The following is a 6,986-nucleotide window of genomic DNA, read 5'->3' on the forward strand; positions in this document are numbered from 1 at the left end:
GCCGACAAAAGGAACTTTAAAGGAAAAACAAGATATATATGAAATATCGATCCTTTGATGATTCAAGATTTCCAGGAAATGGTGAGAGACTATTAATAATTATAAGACTTTGAAATGTTATCGTTGTGATCAAGTAGGACATGTGAAAAGATATTACTGAGTGAAGGAGAGTAATATTACAAAAAAAATTGTTGAAGAAGAAGAGTGAGAAAAGTGTTTAGTAGTTGAGGCTCGAGCTAGATGAAATAGTTTCCATCAACCTTGAAGGAGATTGGATTGAGGTTTCAAAATATAATGCAGTAAATCACGTGAAAAAACAAGACATTGATATCATAATATGAATCAAGAGACTTTTGAAGATGTTCACACTAGTAATATTACAACTACTTTTGAAGAAATCAAGAAAATCAAGAAGTCTCTAATCAATCATCAGTCATGACGAGATTACTCGTTGGCCTAGATCAAACATTGGAAACAAATAGAGAAAAAATTGATCAAATAGACAGGAATGTTGGCCTTGAAAGCCAATTTTTTTGGCGGAGCAATAGAAGATATAACCTTTGAAAGCTCTAAAGAAGAGTTAGAAAGAAAATCTGGTTATGGATCATATTATGGTGTTGATGCTTTAAAGGAAATTGACCGTAAAATCGTCAAATAAGGAGACTTATATGGATGAAAGCTCCTTTTATTGTAAAGTTGCATGTTCCACAATCTTGAACCTTGGAGCTCCAAACTTGTCTATTACAAATATTTATCAAGATGGTAAAATTGTCGAGGAGTTAAGAGAATAGGCGAGTTTGAGAACTCAACAAGGAAATAATCTACATGGATGAATTGACAATGAAGAACCTTTGTCATTTGAAGAAGTAATAGGAGTTCAGAAGAAACTGTCGCGATTTTCACCAAGATATGATTCAAAGCTGTGTTTGAGCTCCTTCACGATACGTGTTAGATAGTTTTCAAAAAAATCACTTTAAGGGAAAAGTGTGAAAAATTAAGTTTTTTGAAAGTATAAAATATTCTTAAATAGTTAGTAGAACTTTCTAGAATTTTGTAGAGTATATATCTTTGATATTTATACTTCAGAAAAATCTAGATATTCAAGATAATTAAATATTAATAGTAAAGTAAAAATAAAGTATAGAAATATCTAGATTCTTGGTACATAGTTAGAAGATAAGGATATTTAATTATTTCTTGTACATGTATTTTAATTTCTAGAAGCATTCCTATACAAGTATAAGTAGAGGCGATATTGGGCATTTTAATGAACCCAAAACAACCTACGAACAACTCAAATGAAATAGTATAGCTTTCTCTTCTTTAATTAAATCTTTCAATCTTAATTAATAATTTTAGATTAATAAAAAATTTCTCAATTATACGTTTCTTCTGCTATTTTCTACCATTGCACTTTACATTATTGGCTTATTGCAAAACGTAAAAGTAGAGAACAAACATAAAAGTACTTATAAATTTTTCTTCTAAAATCATATGAAAATTAAAATACATGTTAGCTAGGCCATATATATGTTAATTAAGTAATAAAAGTTTATGATGGTAAAATGACACATGCCATGCATTTTCGTGTTGTTACTTTTTTGTATATAAATGAGAATTAGTAGGTAAGTGGTTCCTATTAAATGTAATGCATTTTCGTGTTGTTACTTTTTTGTATATAAATGAGAATTAGTAGGTAAGTGGTTCCTATTAAATGTACTTAAATTTTTTATCTTAGAGGTGGGAATTTCTTCTTTTTAATTTCATCTCCTCTTCTTTTTCACTTTTTTATCTAAGATGAGCACAGTATATATTATACCTATAGATATATCCTTGTACTAATTATTTACTTACTAGTACAATTTAAAAATACCAAAAGCTGTTATATATAAAATGCTAGATGTTCACTAGCCATTATATAAAATGCTAGATATTCACCAGCCAAATCTTGGTAAGGGTCCTACCTATACCATAGACTTGTGATTTTAGCAACTATATATGTTATTTTTCTTATCCATTTAACTTAGACGAAACAAGAAAATAGAAGACAAAACGGAATATGTATCTTTTCATAACTATATTTGATCCACATGAATTCGATTATTGTTTTCTCTATTGATTGGGTGGTTACGGTGGTAATGGTAATATTCTTACATTATCAATTATCAATTATTATATAAGATAGAAAAGATAAAGGTTTCCACTTTCCACTGCCTTGGTACATCAAAAAAGGTTTATGCATATACCATCTCTACACTTTTTATCCACAATAAATAATTGAGATTCGAAAGAACAAAACTTTTGTACATTTTAAGTAGAACATAAAAAAAAAAATTTGGTTCTACTTTTGAGGAGGCTGAGATTCCATTAATGTAAAAAGAAGTTGAAACGGAACGACCATATATAAGGGAAAAACAATTCCTTAATAGGGATTAATTTTGAGATAATTTCAAGACTTCTTTTAAGATTTTCTTCTATAACAGTTACCTTCTATATGGTTTACAATATTACACATATTTTTCTTATTTTAACTTTTTTGTCATCGTCTTTTAAAGGGAAAATTTTATATATGGCAAACTTAATTGATTAAATAACATTATATAGTTTACCTAATTACATTTTATGGATATATTTTAGTTATTTAGGTATCTTTAATTTTGTATATAATGTTTCTTTTATTTTTTATTTATACAATTTTATTTTAGAAAAAGTGGTTTGTAATTGAAGTGTTAAATATGCTAACAATAAAGTTAGATAATGTCATAATTTAAGGTAAACGTTCACATTCAATTTTTTTTCAAAAAAAATATGTCCTTCTATCTGTTCATTATTCCGTACCTTATTTTCTCCTTCAATCACTCAAAACAAATTGATTTCAAAATTTAGAATTTTTATCCATTCTTTTTCAAGTCGTACTACGAGATTTCTAGGGTTACGATTATGCAATTTTACTTTCTTCCTGCCTTTTTATAAATAATTTGTATATTATAGTTTGTATGAACTTTTAAAGTTTGATATATACAAAAAATCATTTGTTTTAGTAAATTTTATATTCACGTAATTATATACAAAAAATTATTTGTTTAAGTAAATTTTATATTCACGTAATTATATATTGCATGTTTAGTACACACATGTTTTAGTTATTTATATATATCTTCCAATATTTATTTGTATATTCCTTTAGTTATTGTATGTGTATGTAGATTTGATTAGTTTATACATACTTTATGTTATGAAGATGATTCATTCCTTCTGATTTTGAAGAATTTGTGATCTAATAAGACAATCGATTATTTCACCAAAAAAAATATGAAAAACATAAGAACACAATACATAAACAATTGTTGAATAAGGAAAAAAATGAAAAATGACTAAATTTTAGGAGTACCTGCAAAAGTTGAATTCAATTTCGAGAGGGAGTATTTGAATTTTTGCCAATTTGAAATTTAAAATCGAATAGAAGTATTGATTATAGGAGAAAAAGGTGGAATATGAAAAGGAGAAATAATATTGATTTGTATAAAATTATATACAAAATTTTAAAAAAATGTTTTTATACTATTGGTTTAGGAATAGGTGGTGGACCCCATTAATTATAGCAAAAAAATAAACTATAATTATAGAAAGTAAATAAATTAAATTATACCCTTATTATATAATTACTTACGGATGTTTGTCATTCCATGTAATTTTTCCTTTTTTAATTTGTTTAAAGTAAATACAAATCAATTATAATTTAACAAATTTACACTTCCTTATATTAATTTTTTCATATTACTGCGTATTATTAAAAAAAACATGACTTATTTAATAAATATAGTTATGAAATGATATATACATGTGTTCTTTTTTACCAAACAAAGATATAAATTTTTTTCATATTGATTCGTTATAAAATTATTTATTAAATAAACTCTTATATGTGTCCGCGTTGCACAAATAAATAAAATATAACAATTTTATAACTAAAAACAATTAATAAAATATTATTCTTTTCACTTTAGTAAATATAGTTGTTTTCACTTTTGATAAATATCGTTCTTCTTCTTGAACTTTCACTTTTTTATTTGCACTCCAAAAAATGATTACAAGAAAAATGAAATGTCACTAATATTTTTTTAGCTTCTTCATCGCATAAATACGTGTATTGTACTTGAATTTCATTAGCGTAATTTTTTTTCTTTTTTGGACATGTGTTTATCCCTTTTTTATTTTCGTTTTCAACTCTAATTTCTCCTCTCGCTTGCATCTTTTTCTTCTCCGTTATTAATCCTCCATGCAAACATGAAGCTATTTTTTTGTGACAATTGACTGGATCTTTTTCAATGTTGCTTTATTTTTATCGATGATAATTTGATATATTTTATAGTTGTTACTTTAAAATATAATTTTTTGCTAAGATTTCAAGAACATGCTGGTAATTTTACCTAACTTACACATGCATTGAGATTTACAAATGGATTGTGCATCAACGGTGTTTGATTTTATGTCCAAGCCATTTTCTGTGGAGTACTTGATTTTTCTGTGGAGTACTTGATTATTTTTTTGCTGCAGCAGGGAAAAATCTAAAGAGACCAACTCTTCTTGAGTTTGGTGTCATGTCTTTCACATGCTAGAGATGTTGCCGAGTACTATCAACAAGCTTTTGTTCTTACTCGCAAGCCTCAAGCTGCTATTGTGTTCAAGCTGTAGGTATATTCTTCCCGTACTTCTAAATTACAAAATTTAATGGCATTATTGGGTGAAATCTTTGAGTATCATTGACAGGTGATAGCGCAAACTACAAATAACAAACAATGGTAGTATTTAGGTACTTTAATTTATTGAATTTCTTTTTTTTTTTATGAGTAGTTTATTCGAATTAACTTTGTAGTTCTATACATCACCTTTTTATTTTCTTTCATTGTTCCTTTAATTTGAATGTATATAATTGTTCTTTGTGTTGCGGAATTGTAATTTTTTAATAATGATTTACAAATGCTATGTCATCAAAATAAATGTTGTGCAATAACATTTTAAATTACCTTTTCAAATTAGCAAGTTATTTTCAAAAATCAAAATTAGAATATGGCATACTTGAATAGTCAGGTAAATATACGGTGTGATTTGCGTTATGTTCGAAAATTGATGTCCATGTTAATAGAGAGAATGACTTGGCATATTTAATCTATTGATGAAAGGAAATTCCAAACAAAGAATAACTTTGCATTTTATTTTCGGGCTATCATTTTCCAGTAGTTATGTCAAAATGGTAGGATGATGATGCTTACATCTAAACTACTACTACTGGAATTCATGATCTGCTACTTTGAATTCTTTCAGAAGAATTTTTACTGTAAAATTTATGTGAAGTGTGTGACGTAATAGAAACAGATCTCCTTAATTTTGAAGGACTAAATTTTCATGTGTATTTGATATACCCTCGTGAAAGATATTTTTTTAATGTATTCTCAAGGAAGAGGAATATCATTTGGGTCATATCTTGTTTTATTTGTCATATGAATTTAAGCAATGTGTGTTGGGTTTTATTTGCCCTGATTTCTTACCATAAATAGGTTTTCCTTTTAGAAAAAGATTTGAATTGATTAATTCTTTTTTTGGTAGGAAAAGGTTTATGACTCTATAAATAGAAGCATGTTCCTTCTAACTTAATTAGCATTCACAATGTAGTCTTAAGAGCTTTGAGAGTTTTGGTTAAAGGGAGAATTTGTGAGTCACAAGCTTGATACGTTATCACTTGTGTGAACCTCCCATGTATTCCGAGTGAATTGGTTGAGGTTGTTTCCCTCTGTATTTTGTACTCTCATGTTTATAGTGGATTGCTCATCTCCTTTGTGGACGTAGGTCGATTGACCGAACCACGTTAAATCTTTGTGTCTTTTGGTATATTTCTCGTTGTCTTCTTACTCGTGGTCTTTCAAGGTTTGCTTTGCTAGCTTCCGCATTTACACCTGCTTATTTTTTGTCCTAACAAGTGGTATCAGAGCCAGATTCAATGATGGAATCAGGTTTAGTGGTTCGATAATCGATGATTGAACCAGGTTAGAAAGAGATGTTCATCTTGACGGGTGTAGCTGCAGTCACAACCTCTTTTATAGTAATGAAGATTTTGTTGGAGAAATTGTTTCAGAGAGGTTTTCTGTGTTGAGACATAAATTTTGCAAAGGAGATTATGTAGAAGAGAAGCAAGTTGTTGAAGATTAAGTGAAGAAGGTGGACAAATTTATTTTGTCAGAAATTCAGGCCAAGGGAGAGATTTGTTGGGTTTTATTTGCCCTGATTTCTTACCATAAATAGGTTTTCCTTTTAGGAAAAGGTTTTGAATTGACTAATCATTTTTTTGGTAGGAAAAGGTTTAGGACTCTATAAATAGAGGCATGTTCCTTCTAACTTAATTAGCATTCACAATGTAGTCTTAAGGGCTTTGAGAGTTTTGGTTAAAGGGAGAATTTGTGAGTCACAAGCTTGATACGTTATCACTTGTGTGAACCTCCCATGTATTCCGAGTGAATTGGTTGAGGTTATTTCCCTCTGTATTTTGTACTCTCATGTTTATAGTGGATTGCTCATCTCCTTTGTGGACATAGGTCAATTGACTGAACCATGTTAAATCTCTATGTCTTTTGGTATATTTCTCGTTGTCTTCTTACTCGTGATTTTTCGAGGTTTGCTTTGCTAGCTTCCGCATTTACACCTGCTTATTTTCGATCCTAACAATGTGAGGGTTCAACCTTTTGACACCGATATTGGGAGTTTGTAGGAAGTGTTAGCCCTTCTTAAGTAATGTTACTAGCATAATATTTCTGTCAGTTTCTAATTTCCTATTAAATCAGAACAAAAATAAGTTGGTCAGTGATTTCCTAATTTCCTATTAAATCAGGAAAAAAATAAGTTGTTCAGTGATTTTCGCATTCAACATAATGTTCATTGTCGCACCAGATACTTAAAATTTTGAGTTAGTGTATTACAAGTCTGAGAAAGCT

At 28.6% G+C, this 6,986-nt stretch overlaps 1 long non-coding RNA gene across 2 annotated transcripts; it reads left to right on the top strand.

Moving 5' to 3' along the window:
• Positions 1 to 4,084: 4,084 nt before the first annotated feature.
• Positions 4,085 to 6,597, top strand: LOC138348884 (uncharacterized). 2 transcript variants are annotated; one of them, XR_011221455.1, is made up of 2 exons: positions 4,085 to 4,695; positions 4,771 to 6,597. It is a non-coding gene; the product is annotated as an uncharacterized lncRNA (long non-coding RNA). The 2 variants fall into 2 exon arrangements; XR_011221456.1 differs by having other exon boundaries at positions 4,085 to 4,691.
• Positions 6,598 to 6,986: the final 389 nt, after the last annotated feature.

The sequence above is a fragment of the Solanum lycopersicum genome, chromosome 1, assembly GCF_036512215.1.
Source record: "Solanum lycopersicum chromosome 1, SLM_r2.1".
In the NCBI taxonomy this organism is placed as follows: Eukaryota; Viridiplantae; Streptophyta; class Magnoliopsida; order Solanales; family Solanaceae; genus Solanum; species Solanum lycopersicum.